Consider the following 18,604-nt stretch of genomic DNA (forward strand, 5'->3'; position numbering starts at 1 on the left):
AAAAGGCTATTACCATATTTATCTTTAGAAAAATGATACCCCAATGGAAATATTCCCATTCCCAACTAAATAAGTAAGCGATTGTTTTAGTCTAAAGTGTAAAATGTAATGAAGTATGAATACAATAAAATATGTATCACCAAATCCGTGGCAGGCAAACGTATTGTAAAACGTATTCTTGCATGAATACATATTTTTGTAAACTAATTTTCATAAATAATAGCAGTAATATTATAACTGACAAACAGTGGCAGAAAAAAGAGGATGAAAGCCTCCTGCTAATTGGCTTATTGGAATATAAAACAGCTTAAATGAATCCAGATGAGAAAAGAGAAAATAGTGAGTCAAAATTTTAAGTCATGTGTTTGTTCTTGTTGATGTGTTTATGTGTTTAAGGGAGGGGTGTTGCAGGAGACAGTTTATTCTTGCATTCTTGTCAAGTATTGCTGCATCTGAAAGATGGCCACTCTCTAAGCTTGATAAAGATTGGTAATTGTGAACTATCTTGAAAGACTGTGGGAGAGGAAAGACTTTGCTGGAGAATAATTCACTGTAAATTAAATAAAAGAAGTTCATCAGGATGAGGACTCATCTTTGTGTTTGCTGGGAAAGTCTAGGTCAGAACTCCTCCTTCTCCTCCATCCTCCATCATTAGATTATGTCCTGTTCCCATCACCACCCTGCCAAGAATTCTCCATTCTTTAATCCCGCAACAAGGCTGAAAGAAAAATGACTGGTTCAACTTAGAAAATCACTTAGTGATTTTCCATAATTGTGAGTGGACTTGAACTGCTACAGTACACAGTCCTGAATCTCATTATCTTTCCAATTTTCGGTTTGTCAGTATCGTTTAATTAAAGTTTGCCAAATGTCTGGATCAATACAAACATACAAGGAGGGATATACGTACAGACACAGATACAAACAGCAATTTTAACTGCATGCATCCATAATAAATTAGTCTCATTAATTTGCACTGAAATTCAGTCTTTTTTTTTTCAGTAGAGATCATTCATTAATATAACCAAACGTATTGAGTGAAAATCCATCAAGACTTGTGATTTGAAGTAATGAAAACTAAATCACAGATTTATTAGCTACAGAATGTAATTCTGAGGAGTGGAAAATGACCATTTGTTTGGGAAATTAATCTATGAATGTATTGTACAATTCTATAGATTATGTTGATTCAGTAACATCCAGTGATTTTTAAGAAAGTTGGAATTTTCAGGTCCAGACTAATATTTTAGAATAACACTAAATTGCCAGATAAACTTAATACTTTATAATACAATCATATATACCAGTGGTTCCCAAACCTTTTCAGTCCATCACCCCCTTGGTGCTGCAAACAGATCCTCAGTGCCCCCCACCCAGTGGTGGAATTCAATTCTGTGGGCGTGGCTTGGTGGGCATGGCTGGGGGGGGGGTGTTATGTGACTGGGCTGTTTGTATGATGGAAGGAAGATAGTAACAGTAAAATTCAAAACTGTAACAATTAATTGCACATTTATTCAAAATCCAATTTAAAAAACTAGTTAATGTTAATTCAACAAAATTGTTGAACATGATCCAGTGATACCAGGTTTTCAAAGTCTGATAGTCCTAGTCAAGAACCTTAGTGACTAGTAACTTAGTAAACTCAGTAAAATTTAGTAACTACTTCACTGTTCAGTAAATTCTTAATGTGATGGATGGCTTGATGAAGTGATACCAGTTTCCCAATGTCTGGTTTTAAATCACTTAGCAGGAGTCTTAAATCACCACGTTCAGTAATCTGGAGTCAATTTCTTTGCTTGGAGAGTTGGATGACCACACTGAAGCAACGTTCCACCAAATATGATGTTGGAAATGCAACAAAGAACTTCTTAACCACTGTCCATAGTGCAGGATAGCGATCAGAAATTTCTTTCTGTAACCAAAACTCTTGGTACGATTTCTTAAACTTTGGCTTCAGCTCAATGTCAATGTGCATCTTTATGAGTTGTTCCTCCACTACCCCATCTTCCTCAGTATCTGAAAATGGATTTATCACCCAATCTGGAATTTCCATCAAAAAAGATCCTGATATCGCTCAGTCATATCTTTTTTTATTTATTATTCAATTTATTTTATTTATTTTTTTAGTCCTAGTAAATGTGTTTTTATTTTCCATTTTCATTTTTGTACAGTCACATATATACTGTGCACAACCGGGGCCATATAACATTAAACAATAAACACAGCCATTCCTCTTGTCAATAATACCCCCCAAAATAGAAACCCAATGTACCTCTTCGACCCTCCATACACCTTTCTTTCACCCCCCCTCCAACTTTCCATCTTCCCTCCATCATTCCCCTCTACCCTACTTCCCCTCCCCTCTACTACTCCTCTCTCCAGATACACTCCCTCCCTTCCTTCTCATCCTCCCTCCAATCCTCTCTCCCACCCTCTCTACCCCTGCTCAGTCATATCTTTATGCAGCATGTCCAAATCATCATCTTGTATCCCACCTTTCTCTTCTAGCTCAGAGAAGCTCAGAAATTGGTGTAGCTCGCAACAGCCTATATTGTGCTTGAATAGAATTAACTTTGAAATAAACGTAGAGAGATTTGGCCTTAATAAGAATTGACCTAATTTCCTTGCAACTGCAAATTCACTTCATTGAACTTCGCAAATAGTTCTGATAAATAAGCAATGTCATGCCTGATCTCTTTGAGTTCACCACTGAGCAAAGCATTTTTGTCTTCAAAAAACTCCACAATAGTGTCAAAAAGATTGTAAAAGCATCTCAGACAGTTGCCTTTTGATAGCCAACAAACTTCTGTGGGAAGCAGCAAACACTCAAAATCTTCATCATTGAAAAGGTATTGAAAAAGTGACTTATGACCATTTTTGACAGTTATGACCATTGTAGCATCCCCATGGTCATAAGATCAAAATTTGGACGCTTGGCATATGCTGACTCATACTGTATTTATGATGGTTACAGTGTCCCAAGGTCATATGATCATCTTTTGCAACCTTCTGACAAGGCAAAGTCAATGGAGAAGCCAGGTTCACTTAACAACGTTAGTAACAAGTGCAGTGATTCATTTAACAAGTGGCAAGAAAGATAATAAAATAGGGCAAAATTCACTTAACAAAAGAAATTTTGGGCTCAATTATAGTCATAATCTGAGGACTATCTGTAGTCTGCATCAGGAGGAAAAGGGCTTTTCAGAGAGCAAAGAGAGAGCAGAGTTTGGAATGTAGGCAGGAAGAGAGCAAGTTTGTATCCTCCCTAGCAATTGTGAAATACAGGTGGTCCTTATCTTACAACTATTAGTTTAGTGACCGTATGAAGTTACAATTGCACTGAAAGAATTGAGTTATGACTGTTTTTCACACTTATAACTGTTGCACCATTCCCATGCCCATGTGATGAAAATTCAGACACTTGGCAACTTACTCATATTTACAATGGTAAATATGTCATGTTGATCACTTTTGTGACCTTATGACAAGCAAAGTCAATAGGAAAGGAGGAAAAATGCCACTTTATAACTAGTACAACTAACGATTAAAGATATTTCACTCATTACTGGAATGAGATCAGGGCAATGACAATTCATTTTTGGGAGGAAACACAAGGATGTAGTCAGGACATGATGTTAAACTGCACTGTAAGCTACTTTTATTAGGTGTGTCAATGCTTGAGAACCACTTTTCTCAATTCCACAAACTATTCTGAACAAAATGTGCCTCCCTCTTTCAGCAGATCAGCCAGCCAGCTAATGCTATAAAAATTATTACTAATTAAAACACATTTTCTGGAGTATTTCAGCAGTGGGCAAGATGAAGATTGTTTATTAATCCAGATGATTTTAAAAAGAATCCTATTAACAACACTAATACTATAGAAAAAAAACGTGCATCTATGAAGTAGTTGCAAAATCACGCCCTACCCCAGCATGAAAGGGTTACAATCTTATTTACATAAGAAAGTCACTCTTCCCCTTAAGAATCACATTCCAAAATTGCAACTTCCCCTGCAATTTTTACGGTGGCAGCAGCTCAGTTTCTACACAGCATGACAGACCAGCTGAGGCTCTCCATGTGCTCATGTTAGGTGGGACAGGAACTTCGGCTCTTGTGAAGCTGTTCACCCACACGCCCATTCGTTAAATAACAGTGGGCCATGGAGAAGGAAGGTGGCAAAGCCAGCGAGAAGCAGGGAAAACAACTCCAGCGCTACATTTAGGTGTTCAGTCCCCCTCCTGCAGCTGGAGGAGCAATTTTAACTGCCAGTCTCGCGTGACGAAAAAGAACCCAGCCCTTCCACCCATTGAAGGCGCTCGTGAGACCCAAGCCTTCCCAAAGGTGCGGCATCGCCGGTTCCTGGTGAGGCGAGGACTGAGTCGCCACCTCCACCCAAAACCGCGAGAGAAAAGACTCTCGCTTCTGTCCATCACATTTCCTTCTTTGCCTGCGCGGTAAGCTAGGCGAGTTGGGAGTACAGTAAAGCAGAACATCTCCAGTACTCCTCTGCCACCTTCCTTGCCTCTTAGCGCCCCCCTGCCACCCCCCTGCCACCCTCTTGCCTCTTGGTGCCCTCTTAAGTCATCCCCCCCAGGGGGTGGTACCGCCCACTTTGGGAACCACTGATATATACCGTACATATAATAAAACTAATATGTCCAATCAATTTCTCCTAAACCCCCATGTTTAGGATTCTAGTTTAGCCATATAATCCTATATATGTTAATTCAGCAGTAAGACTCATTTAAGATTTATTCTTAATCAAGTGTGATTAAGAGGTTAAGATATATAATTTTGTTAAGATTAACTTTAACAATGCAATTTATGTTCATTTTTCTCCACCACTATTGTTTAATCAATTCTATTGTTACTACATGGTACCTTAAGGAAATGAGAAGCTATCCATTCAAACAGAAAAGCAGATGTCAGCAGATAATCATACAAGAAATTAGTCAATCCAAAATCAATTTATTGGAAAAAAGATCCAAGTCTTTCCAGTTAATTCAACTATCCCAGCATTCACCATTATCCTATGCTGGTATTCGGTAATATAATTAACATAATGGTTAATCTGGGAATTCTTTCTTGACATTATGTATTTTCATCTCCAAATTCTAGGGAATCTATCCATTTTTAAACATTCACTGCAATCCTATTTCTTTTTATCTCTACCATAGATATTTTATTATTTTGCTTCATATGCTGCATTGATAAAACCTACCTCCTCAAATTAAATCATAGTGAAGAGTTTGTTTTGTTTTTTAAGATAAGCGCATTTCACTGTATGCAGGTAAAAGTAAGAACATTAAAATTTTTCAGTTGCCTACAGCAATCTTCGCAACAAAGAACAAAAGAAACCAATTAGGTATTTTTTGAGTTTATAAAACTTAAGTATCTTATAATTCCAACAATATATAATAGTGTAAACAAATAATATGTTCAAGAAGTTTATCCAGGCTAAGTATTTCACAATTTCTGCTGACAGCTTCTTTCAGCCCATTTTTGTCAGAATTATTTTTAATCATTTATCATATAATTTAAAAGTTATTAGTTAGCCCATGATTTCCCCCCCATGTTTAAGAAATGTTGGAATTCAGCAGATAACTATTAATATATCCTTAATATGTTCTTTTGGGGAAATAAAATGGCAGCCCAAATGACTTTGGGAATAAATCAAGTATTAAAGAACTAATGAGGTAGACAAGAATTTGTTCCTGATTTCCACTCCATTTATTCCTATTTTATTTAATAAGTCTTAACAGGAAAATTTAGACCATTGCAAACTTAAATTATTGGGATGGTCTGTGTATAAGTCTGCATTGGTACATAGATTCTGCACTTACCTTAAACAAACAAGTCCTTCCTATAAATTTGATTGGCCTGCTACAGTGGTGGGATTCAATTTTTTTTTTACTACTGGTGGCTTGGTGGGTGTGGCATGGCTTGGTGGATGTGACAAGGGAAAGATACTATAAAATTTCCATTCCCTCCCCCTCCAGGGGAAGGTTACTGCAAATCCTCATTCCCTCTTATCAGCTGGGTAGAGAATAGATGGGAGCAGGGTCAGTCAGAGGTGGTATTTACTGATTCTCCAACTACTCAAATTTCTGCTGCTGGTTCTCCAGAACTGCCAGAACCTACTGAATACCACCTCTGGCCTGGTAGCCAAAAACAATTGTTGGCAAATTTAAAAATCTAATCTGTAATCTGGGCCACTGTCTCTCAACCTTGGCAACTTGAAGATGCGTGGATTTCAACTCTCAGAATGCCTCAGCCAACATAGCTGGCTGAGGCATTAATGGAGTTGAAGTCCACCCACTTTCAAGTTGCCAAGGTTGAAAAACTGTAATCTATGTTATTCTCTTGGCATTTCACAATGGCTATTCATTATATTCTTGACGTAAACAAAGCTAATTAAAACATGAAATAAATGGATATCACACAATGTGAAGTGGCAGTGCTTCAGTGACGAACAGATGTTAGTTAGGGCTGTGCTTGGCTAACAGATTGTCGATAATCTCCATCTACTGTAAAGGTCAGTAGGTGCTATGAGTAAAAATCAGCACATTGTTTTTAATGTGTCTGTTCTTATCTTATCAAAAGAATCTTCTTTTTAAAGTTGTGTGCCAGAACCCTCAAAATATAATAACACTTAATAAAAGAGGATGGGGTTCAGTATAGTAAGTGGGACGATGCAATTGAACATTCACCCAATTTCAATACACATGTAATAAACATAAGGAACAAGTGGCACTTGAATTTCATCATTCCTGCCACCATCTTTATTTTTTTTTTAATTATATCCAATAGCCACCTAGTTCTATCCCCAAATTGACATCCCTGTCACCACTTACATACCACGGAACTCAGATGAAGTTACTTCAGAGGTTGTATTCAGTTGGTTCTCTCCAGTTTGAGTGAACTGGTAGCGGCGGCTGTGGGTGGCTCCGCCCAACCGCCCGACGTAATGTGTGAGCATTGCGCATGCACAGAAGGTGGTGCGCATGTGCAGATGAGTTGTGTGCAAGTGAAGCAAGCACATGCATGAAATGCTCACATTTGCAAGCTAGTAGGGAATGTAAGGAATCCCACCTCTGAGTTACTTTCAACTGTACATCTATTCTCAGAGTGGCACATTATATACCTAATTTTGGAGTATAAGATGCACCGGCGTATAAGGTATAAGGTTTTGAAGAGGCATTTTTTTAAAAAGTAGGTAGGTAGGTAGGTAGGTAGGTAGGTAGGTAGGTAGGTAGGTAGGAAGGTAGGTAGGTAGGTAGGTAGGTAGAGGGATAGACAGGAGAGAAAGAGAGAGAAATACAGTAGGTAGTTAGGGAAAGAGAGAGAGAGTAGTAAGGTAGCTAGGTAGATAAAGGGAAAGAGAGAGAGAGAAATACAGAGAGAGAGAAATACAGTAGGTAGGTAGGGAGAGAGATTGTAGGTAGGTAGGTAGAGGGACAGAGAGAAATAGAGAGAGAGATAAACACCATAGATAGGTTGGGAGAGAGAGAGTAGTTAGGTAGGTAAAGGGATAGAGAGAGAGAGAAATAGAGAGAGAGAAAGAGAATACAGTAGGTAGGTAGGGAGAGAGTGTGTGTGTGTAGTTAGGTGGGTAGGTAGAGGGATAGAGAGAGAAAAATAGAAAGAGAGAGAATACAGTAGATAGGTAGGTGTTTTTGCTGGCATAGCACTTGATCAATGTAATTCTCATCAATCAGTTAAAGAGCTTTCCATAAGGGAAAAAAAGTTTTTTAAACTCTGGAAACCTCCCAAAAGCGGCCCGTTTTTCACGAAAATGGCCCCGTTTTTTCAAAAAAGAAAGGCATGAATAGCCTGGGGGGGGGGGCTTGAAGAGGGCTCCTGGGGAGATGGGGGGGGGCAAAAATGAGAAAAAAATGGCCTGTTTTTTCCCCACGAAAACGGGCCTGATTTTTGTCATAAAAATTGCATGTATAGCCTTATGGAGGCTTATAGTGCTGCTGGGGGCTGAGGGGCAAAAACGGCCTGCTCATTTCTGCCCTCCCTAGTCTCCAGAAGCTCTCTGAAAGCCTCCTAAAAGCTAGGCACAGCCATTTTGGTGAAGGGATGGGGCTTTGGGAGGCAAAAAATGCTGTATTCGGTGTATAAGACGCACCCAGATTTTCAGTCTCTTTTTTGAGGAAAAAAGTTGCATCTTATACTCCGAAATATACGTTATTTTTTTTTTCACTTCATTCTTTCTCTTCTCTCACCCTATGAATAAAACCATGTCAAAACTTCTTTTTGTGTTTGTATGTGTAAGCAGTATAGTCTTGTGATGGACGTCTACATATTAAGTGTTATTCAACTATTGGTTGGGATCACTCAATGGCTTTTTTCCTCCCCTCTCCCTCTTGAATTTAACCTATGATTCCACTGTACTACATTCTAAATTGCTGTTGAAGACACTTTAAGTGCTGTGCTGATTGCGGAGCAATTGGATGAGAAAAAAAAATAAATGACCATTTTCCTGCAAGTAAGTGTAATAAGAGTACCATCAAAACTCTCCATCACTTTGGCGATGGCAGGGCACCTTGACACATCTCTTCCACTTGAGCAACAATTTGAAAGAGTTGTCTATTAGTAGAAGTCGTACTTTGAACAACTCAAGCTAACTCTCAGAGAGCAAATGCTAACAAACCTCCTATTATAAGCACTCCACACCTCACTCACAATGAATTGGTGTGAAAAATCACTTCAGAAAAGGCAGTGTATTCCCAGTTCTTTTAAAAAATGTTCCAATAGAGAGAAACCTTGTTTTAACAAACCAAGAGGGAGCTCTCTCTCTCTCTCTCTCTCTCTCCTCTCTCTCTCTCTCTCCATCTCTCTCTTCTATCTATCTATCTACTATCTATCTATCTATCTATCTATCTATCTATCATCTATATATCATGCTTATACTCATGATCATGTCAGTTGATTCCCATATGTCATGGCATGCAGTTCCTAGAAATGGCTTTATATTGGAATGTCTAGAGGATATAGTATTGATTGTGCTATCATGTTTGTCATATTGATTCTTGTGACTTGTACAGGACAAACAATGCGTGCTTCTCTCTCTCTCTCTCTCTCTCTCTTCTGTCTCTCATCTATTTATCATCATTTAAAAAGTTTAAAGAGAATATAAGCATTTAAAGATGTGTATACAGAATAAGGAGAACAAAAGAAAGAAAGAAAGAGAAAGAACTAAAAGTGCAGAAAAAAAGCTAAAAGTAATAGAAATGAACTCCTACTTTCTTTACATTTTACCCAACCTTGAGCCTGGTGGGATTTGAACTGCCAAATGGCAGACAGTTGGCAGTCAGCAGAAGCAGCCTGTAGTATTGCACTCTAACCATTGTGCCACCAAGTCTCAACGTTTGTTGACTTGTTGAGAAACTCACCAAATAGGTATCTTGCTTTTCATTGTTATTATTTGCACTGCAATTTCCAAGAAAGTAAAAGCTCCATATTCTAGTATGACCAGAGCAATTTAGCAATAATTTTCCCACTATAGAGATTCATTCTACCTGCTCTATGACTATGTGAGGCTAAATCTTTGATAAATTATACAGTAAAGTAATTATACCAACCGGCAAGGGAAACAAACAGATATCTTATAAGCTGTTCTAAGTGGCAGGGTACTTCCCTAACACAACTTAGAGCTGAAGGCAGGACTGTTGAGGCTTTAGACCAGTGTGTGAAGAAAATACTTTGCAAAAATTCCTAAAAATCAGGGTAAGGGAAAAGGGGGAGATAGTAAAAAATGCATCATCTTTGTTACTCTTCTCTGCACCCTTTCTAGAGTCTCAATATCTTTTTTTACATTTGGGTCACCACGATCTGTAATCTGTGCAGAGAAGAGCAACAAGATGATTAGGGGACTGGAGGCTAAACATATAAAGAACAGTTTCTGGAATTGGGTATGTCTAGTTTAATGAAAAGAAAGACTAGGGATTACATGACAGCATGTTCTGATATCTCAGGGGTTGCCACAAAGAAGAGGGAGTCAAACTATTCGCCAAAGCACCTGAGGGCAGGATGAGAAACAATGGGTGAAACTAATCAAGGAGAGAACTAAAACTAAGAAGAAATTCCTGACAGTAGAACCATCAACCACTGGAACTACTTGTCTCCAGAAGTTGTGAATTTTCCAACACTGGAAGTTTTTGTTGTTGTTGTTGTTGTTTTATTTAAAAAAATTAATTTTAATTTGAAACAAGTACAACATCTTTCTTTACATCTATAGAAAGTGTTTCAGTCAATCACAAATAAACTTTGGTACATCTCCTCCACAGTCAACAAATATAACTCATATTAACTCAAGCATTTTAATACACTGGAAGTTTTAAGAAGAGATTGGACAACCATTTGTCTGAAATGGAATAGGGTTTCCTGCCTGAGCAGGAGGTTGGACTAGAAGACCTCCAAGGTCCCTTCCAACTCCATTTAGTCTATATTCTTGAGCAGCTTCATTTATAGACATATTTATATAATTTTATGTATCTTACCAATTACAGGTAGTCCTCAACTTCTGGCCACATTTGAGACCAACAATTTATGTTCTCAGTGAAAATTTGTCAAGTGAGTTTTGCTCCATTTTTTTATTTTTCCTCTCTCGTTAAGTGTATCACTGCACTTAATAGTAATCCAGTTGTTAAGAGAATTTGGTTTCCCCATTGACTTTGCTTGTCAGAAGGTGGCAAAAGAGAATCACATGATTCCAGGACACCACAACTGTCATAATGCAAGTCTATTGCCAAGCATCTGATTTTTGACCACATGATCATGGGGAAGCTGCAATGGTCATGTATGAAAAATAGTCAGAGGTCTCTTTTTTTAGTGCTGTTGCAATTCAAATGGTTACTAAATGAACTGTTGTAAGTTAAGGACTATGCATATAGTAGAATATATACGTTGGATCAAAGATGAGTATCTCAGCCTCCTGATCAGAAGATAGGGATTACGGGGATTGCAGTGTTACCAGATTCTGTGCATGTCTACCATGGAATACAAATGACTGTTTCATGTGGGATGAGCCCAATTTACTTATTTTATTCACAGTAAAATAAATGAATAGTGTTCCAATATAACATTTTCTAGACAACTCTTTCTTTCTTTCTTTCTTTCTTTCTTTCTTTCTTTCTTTCTTTCTTTCTTTCTTTCTTTCTTTCTTTCTTTCTTTCTTTCTTGCCTGCCTGCCTCCCTTCCCTTCCCTTCCCTCCTCCTCCTCCTCCTCCTCCTCCTCCTCTTCTCCTCCTCCTTCTCTTCTTCTTCTTCTTCTTCTTCTTCTTCTTCTTCTTCTTCTTCTTCTTCTTCTCCTCATCCTCCTCCTCCTCCTCTTCCTCCTCCTTCTCTCTCTCCCCTCCCTCCCTCCCTCCCTCTGCCTCCCTGCCTCTCCCTCCCTCCCTCCACCCCTCTCTCTCGGAATGTGTCTATTTTATTATCCTATTCTTTCAGTTCTTCTGGCCCATCACCATACTAAACAACTAAGCTCCCTTTTCAAATATTGGCTAAAGAGTCATCTTCATCCTCAAAGCGTGCCATCTCTTATCTTGCTCGCAATTCTAAATTGGAGATAAAGCTCAGAAATTGAGTTTCGCACCAGAAGAAACTGTTGAAACTGGGACAAGAGGAGGCTGTGACTTTCCCTAGACAAAGGATGCTTGAAATAGAACGGTAAACAGAATACAGCTGGAATACAACTGAGTCACAGTGAGGTCTGTTTCAAACTGGCCTGATGTCTTAATGAGCTCATAGTTAATCAGTTCCAAAGGGCCTTTCAACTGCTGTGTGTTGAAATCTTGCCGTTAACTGTATTGGAGGGCAAGTTGAAAGGACAGAAGGGACTTGCCCCCCCGTCAATCAGGGAACACTGAATTACTGGCCCATGTATTACTCTATTGCAACTTCAAGAGAAAGATAGTGTAGTGAGCTTCTAGCTTCCTTTATTATGCCATTCCCTAGATGAAACATCAAGAGAGAAATAGCTAATTTTGCATTTGCAGCCTGCAGAATTCCTGTTTTACTAACAGCAAATTAATCTTGGACTGATTATTGGTGAATTAGGCAATATTGTATAATGCATTAGAGTGTTATATGTAGTAGCGTTTATCTGTTTTTATATTGTACTATACCTTATATTTTAAATTGTCTTTTTATGTTCTAATATTATTTTATTGTAGTTTAAGATTTGTGAATGCACGAGGCCTGTGACCCACAGCAAAATACTTATTTTATTACTTACAAACCAGTTGTTAAGTGGGTTGATCCACCACTGATTTTACTTTTCATCCAACAAGGTTCTTCACTTCTGACAGAATGGTTCTTCAGTCCATTCAGAAGCTCCTTGGATGAAGAAGTGAAACTTCTTAAGGAAAAACAAAGTCCAGTTGCCTTTTGAAAAACTACGTTGGAACACCATGACCTGGATGACTGAGAATCTCCATAGACTTAACTGGGCAATAATAATTGCTTCACAGTCTAAAACTGCCACCATTATACAGCAGTTCTCCTTGGTGATCTCCATAGGAAATCATCCATTTTCTGCACAGACTGAAATTCCATCTTTGTGTAATAAGGGTATCACTCAATATTCTCCACATGTTTAAATCAAATTTCTATTTCTCTCCATGAACGTTATTCTGATTTTAATGGAGTTGTTATGAAATGGATTGATTGCTTATGGTTCATATGTAAACATTCATATAGAAAGAAGGAGTCCTGGTGGTTTAGAACAAAAATAAATAAATACGATTTTACCTGAATGCTTCATTTATTTTTAACGAATCATGTGTATGATTCATATGCGTATAAACCTCTGACTATCGTTTCAACATCCTCTGGAAAACAAATGCCCCAAATACGTTATGGAAGGCATATTTATAAACATGTTTATAAAAGGACAGCTTTGATTTAGAAGTGTAATTATGTGGCTGGGAAATTTCAGGAAGTACTGGTTTTTAATAGCATGAAAGCATAAATTGGTGCACCTGCAAAAAAAAAATGCCTTCTGCTATTTTTTCAAGTCAAAACTTATTACCTTTTGTTCCCCCAGTTAACTTAAACAGCAGATTAAGGTGTATGTGTATGTATATACATACAAACTCAAGAAGTATTTTGCAAGTTTTAGAATGATTGTGACTACGTCCTTGTGGCCTAAAAGCCAGGTGTTAGCAATTAGTTGATGATCACAAACATCAGATAACAGATAAGAGCTGATTATCATAATCATTTGACACAAATGTAAATTTCTTGCATTATCCTAATCAGGCAATGTCCTTTTAGGGAATGCAGTCATTGCCAGATGCATAATGAACTTAGGTTAAGAGAAATCCACTTCTGAACAATTTATTGTTGTTCCATAAATTAGTAGGAGCACAGAGACTAAACTGAAGCACAAAGAGAAAGGTAGAAGTGCCCATATTAATTCTTATTGAACAGCAACAGAAGGTTGGTAAATAAATGGTCATGAATGAACTTGTAGATATAATGGAAAAACACCCAATAATTAGGTCCATAGTAGGTTTGCATTTATGGCAACAGCTGGACTCCTAGGAGACAAACGATCATCTTGATGCTTTGCATATTTTACTATGCAATAATATAGCATGATTTTCTAATTGTGAAATAGAGTAACCTGTCTCAACCTGGAACATTCTAATATTAAAAAAGGTGAAGGCTCCCCCACACATTTGTGCTAATTTGTGCACATTTCCAGCTCTAGGGGTGGCGCTCATCTCCATTTCAAAACCAAAGAGCCAGCGCTGTCCGAAGACATCTCCGTGGTCATGTGGTCGGCATGACTAAAAGCTGAAGGTGCACAGAACACTGTTATCTTCCCACCAAAGGCAGTCCCTATTTTTCTACTTGCATTTTTACGTGCTTTCCAACTGCTAGGTGGCAGAAGCTGGGACAAGTAATGGGAGCTCACTCCATTACATAGCACTAAGGATTCTAACTGTAGAACTGCCAGCCTTTCTGATTGACAAGGTCAGCCTCTTAGCCATTGAGCCACTGCTTCCCTTTTTGCATATTTTCCTCTGCAATAAATATAACATTATTTTCTAATTATGAAATAAGGCAACATGTCTCAGCCTGGAACATTCTAATATTACTTGGACTGAAATTCTTAATTTCTTCAACTTTCTGAAAATGAAGACAATTATATTTAACATTTTTGAAGGGCAATTGGTTGGAGGCTGAATGAAAATATGAATGGCCCCACAGCCATTGTTCAAGTGGCACTCTAGTTGCTTGGATACAACATTCCCTGTATTTTCTATAGTGTTTTCAATTTAAGAACTAATTTAATATCAGGATCAAAAATGTGCAATTGTGTTGTGTTGATGACAGTTTGATCAGATGTTGAACGTGTTGGCTATTCTTCAGATAGGACTGAGCTATAAAACCTATTGAAGACATGTTCACCTATAGGTTTCAGACATTAATTGCCATCATGGAAGGATTTGTGTGTGACTCAGCAGAAGTTTGCTGTGAGTTGAGTCAGGATGCAGGAATAACAATGCAGCTGGGGCTCGTTAGTGTAGTCTTCCGGAGATAAAACGACTGATGGTGCTATGCCCTGGTTGTAGAAGTCAACGTTAATTCGTTGTTCGTTTATGGAGAATTCAGTTCCGATCCTGTTTGAGTTTGTGGGACACTTGGAGAAGTGATTTGCTTTGTAAGAGATCTTTTTTTTTTTTGCATTCTGTTATCTTCTTGCCAGAGACTTTATTTATGTTCATTTTGGCCTCGCAGCCAGTCTGAGCCGAGGACTGATAAAGTTCTTTCCTTTAAAGTCTGTCTGCCTGTCATCTTTGAACGAGTGAAGAATGGGGGTTCATAACAGATTTGTGTAGAATGACATTAATGTAAGGTGACCAGACGTCCCGCTTTTGGCGGGACACACCCGCTTTCCAATGCATTTTCCCGCGTCCCGCCCGCCTTTTTAAAAGGCACGCTTTTTTGGCGCTTGCAGCTCCCGCCCATCAGCTGCTAGCTTGCTGGGCTGGCTCATCGTTCTGTTCTCTATCCTACCAGATGAGCCAGCCCAGCAAGCTAGCAGCTGATGGGCGGGAGCTGTGAGCGCCAAAAAAGCGTGCTTTTAGCCTTTTACCTACTACCTACAAATTTAAGCCAGCCCAGCCTGCCGCTCACTGATTGGATTGGCCTGGACTCCAGCCAATCAGTGAGCTGGCTGGGATGGGAAATTTTCAGCACGCCTGCGCGAGTCTCCATTTCCTTTCGACAAAGACGAAAGAGGTTGCAGCTGCGCTGACTGGTGAGTAATCTAATTCTAATCGAATTTTCCGCTCGCCCGCGGCAGGAGGAGAGGGTGGGGGCAGCTGCAGCCGCCTGCGGCAAAGAAGTTCCACGCGGTTCAGGGGCTCCCGCCGCCTGGCAGAAGCCCCTGAACCGCGTGGAAGTTGTCTGCGGGCGGCTGCCCCCTCCTCCTCCCTGTCCTCCTGCGGCCACGAGGAGTAGTCCATTCGTGCAGAAATTGCCCACCCCGGCTGAGTGAATTGGGACTCCTCACAGCCGCAGGCGATCCCAATTGAATTCACTCAGCCAGGGCGGGCAATTTCTGCACGAACGGAGTATTCCTCGTGGCCGCAGGCCGATCCCAATTCACTCAGCCGGGGCGGGCAATTCGTGCAGAAATTGCCTGCCCCCGGCTGAGTGAATTGGGATCGCCTGCGGCCGCGAGGAATAGTCCATTCGTGCAGGAGTCCCGCGGCTGCAGGCGATCCCAATTGAATTCACTCTGTGCGGGCGGCTCGGCTGCCCCCTCCTCCTCCCTCTCCTGCGGCCGCGAGGAGTAATCCATTCGTGCAGGAGTCCTCGCGGCCGCAGGCGATCCCAATTGAATTCACTCTGTGCGGGCGGCTCGGCTGCCCCCCTCCTCCTCCCTCTCTGCGGCCGCGAGGAGTAATCCGTTTGTGCAGGAGTCCTCGCGGCCGCAGGCGATCCCAATTGAATTCACTCTGTGCGGGTGGCTCGGCTGCCCCTCCTCCTCCCTCTCCTGCGGCCGCGAGGAGTAATCCGTTTGTGCAGGTGTCCTCGCGGCCGCAGGCGATACCAATTGAATTCACTCTGTGCGGGTGGCTCGGCTGCCCCCTCCTCCTCCTCCTGCGGCCGCGAGGAGTAATCCGTTTGTGCAGAAATTGCCCGCCCCGGCTGAGTGAATTGGGATCGCCTGCGGCCGCGAGGAGTACATTTGTGCAGGAGTCCTCGCGGGCCGCAGGCGATCCAATTGAATTCACTCTGTGCGGGCGGCAGCCGCTGCGCCCACGAGGAGCTGCCTCTTCGTGAATGGATTGCCGCCTCCGAGAGCATGGGCGCAGCGGCTGCCGCCCGCACAGAACCTCCTCTGAACGCGTGGAAGTTATCTGCGGGCGGCATCCATTCTTGATTGGAATCGATCGCCGCCTCCGAGAGGGTATACAGAACACTATTTACCTAAATGTGCATATATACAGTTTAGTATTTTTAGCATTTATTTTTGAAAAAAATCAAACTCCTAATCATGGTGTATAGCTTATGCTCCTATCTTGGACATATTTTTCTGATCAAACATTTGTGTTTACTGGGGTGGTGCATAAAGCTGAAAAGAGTTATTGTTTGTAATTTTTCTACATTATTTGCTGTTAAAGAAGAGTTTTCTTCTTGGGATAGATATTGATTGGAGATTCTGTGCCATTAGGAATTGTTGCAAAGAAAGATAAAGAATCTTATGTGTGATATTGGTGAATTTTTTAAAAAAATAGTCTGTGTTGTCTTTCTGTCCCAAATAGTTAAATATAATTTCATTATGAACATCTGCAGGGTTTATGGGATTCCCATAATATGGGAGTGTCATGCCTTTCTAGATCATATTTGCCCATTTGTGGTTTTCTGTCTCATCTGTGAAATTCACAACCTTTTATTTGTTATGTTCTGAATTTTCTCTTTTTAGAAAGTGATAAGAAAATCTACCTGCAATTTAATCTTGACCAGGCATCCTGACTTTTAAGAAGTCACTGACATGCCAGTTTTAAAATTGTTTTTTTTCTTGATAGTTAAGGTCAAAATTTAAACTTGCTGTCACAACTTTGAGCAGGGTGTGAGATTGTTGATGTCCATTTTACTGTCTTTCAATAACTGTATAATGTTCCAATCAAGCCTCAAATTAAGATGTTACCAACTAGTATGTGAACTACTGGAAAGATTGTGTGCCTATAGAGTTAAGAGTAAGAGTTCATTTCATGCATCAGAAGGCTGTATAGTGTAGAGAGAAAAATATGTTCAAAACATTACAGTTGTATGTGTTAGCCGCCTGAATCTATATTACTGTCTTTGTTTTAAAAAATTTCTCTCAGGATCCCAAAATGGTATTTGTTTGTATGGGTATATTTATCAATATGTATTGCATTAAATATTGAAATCTAAGTATTCACTGCTACTGTGGATTCTCACAATTGTTTGATGGAATTTCAACATAGGCTGGCAAATTTGAATTTTGAGTACCCTTTGATTGGGTCTGACCCTCTGGACTCCAAGGAGAGATTTTAAGAAACACTGATTTCTTTTGCCAGGTAATATGTAATAGGTTGCCACTGCAAGTGTATTTGAAAAAGATAGCTACTCTATGGTGTTGTTTTTTTATTTTTATACTGGAATTCTTCATGAAAAAATCCAAAAGGATTTACAAAAGAATAATAAAATATCTCTTCAAGAAAACAATAAAACTAACAGTGTCAGTGAAGATAATATAGAAAAGCAAGGCATAATTCCATTTTTAAAAGCAGTCTAAGAGGGAGGTTGTCCTGAAGCACATGTTACTCTAGAATTGCCTTGGGTGAACAGGCTTGATTTCAGCTGTTCAAACAAACCAATGTGTAGAAAACAGCTACACATTTCCTAATTTATTATTAAATAATTTGTATTCTATCAGGGCTTTCAGCAGTTTACAGCAACAAAAATGCCAAATAAAATTATATTATTATAAATCATTGTAACAATTCCACAAAAACCATAAAAAGCAAATCAGTGATAAACCATATTAAATCCCAATGGCTCTAGATTCTAGAAGACAGAATAATTTGTACAGCTTCCTGAATGGACAGCAGGTTAGGGCTCCCTGCTCTGGAGGAGGTTTCCAAAAGGATGGCACCAGCTGAGACCTTCCTCCTGAGAAAGCCCTACCTTTGTCATGAATGGATTACTAGCAGGGCCTCCCCAGAAGATATTTAAAGCTCTGGTAAGATAGCTTTGAGGGGAGTGGTCTTTACATATTTGGACTTTAAGCTGATTTTGGCAAATCTGTAAATTTTAAAGCACAAAACTGCTATTGGCTTGTTTCCAGATGAGTCATTACTGTAAGGAGTATAGGCTCAATGTATTTTAAATAATATTTATTTATTGTGCATATGATTTTTTAAATAGTGGTATTCTGTGTTGATTCTTTTTTTAAATTGTCTTAGACTATTTAAAAAAGATTCTATCCAAAATAATTGAAACAAGCCATTTTTAAAATTTCTATGCACAATACTTTGAAATGGACTCAGGAGTCATGATTGACACTGAGTGAATTTGCACTTTTAATAATCAGGAAGATACAATG

The sequence above is a fragment of the Thamnophis elegans genome, chromosome 11, assembly GCF_009769535.1.
Source record: "Thamnophis elegans isolate rThaEle1 chromosome 11, rThaEle1.pri, whole genome shotgun sequence".
Lineage (NCBI taxonomy): Eukaryota > Metazoa > Chordata > Lepidosauria > Squamata > Colubridae > Thamnophis > Thamnophis elegans.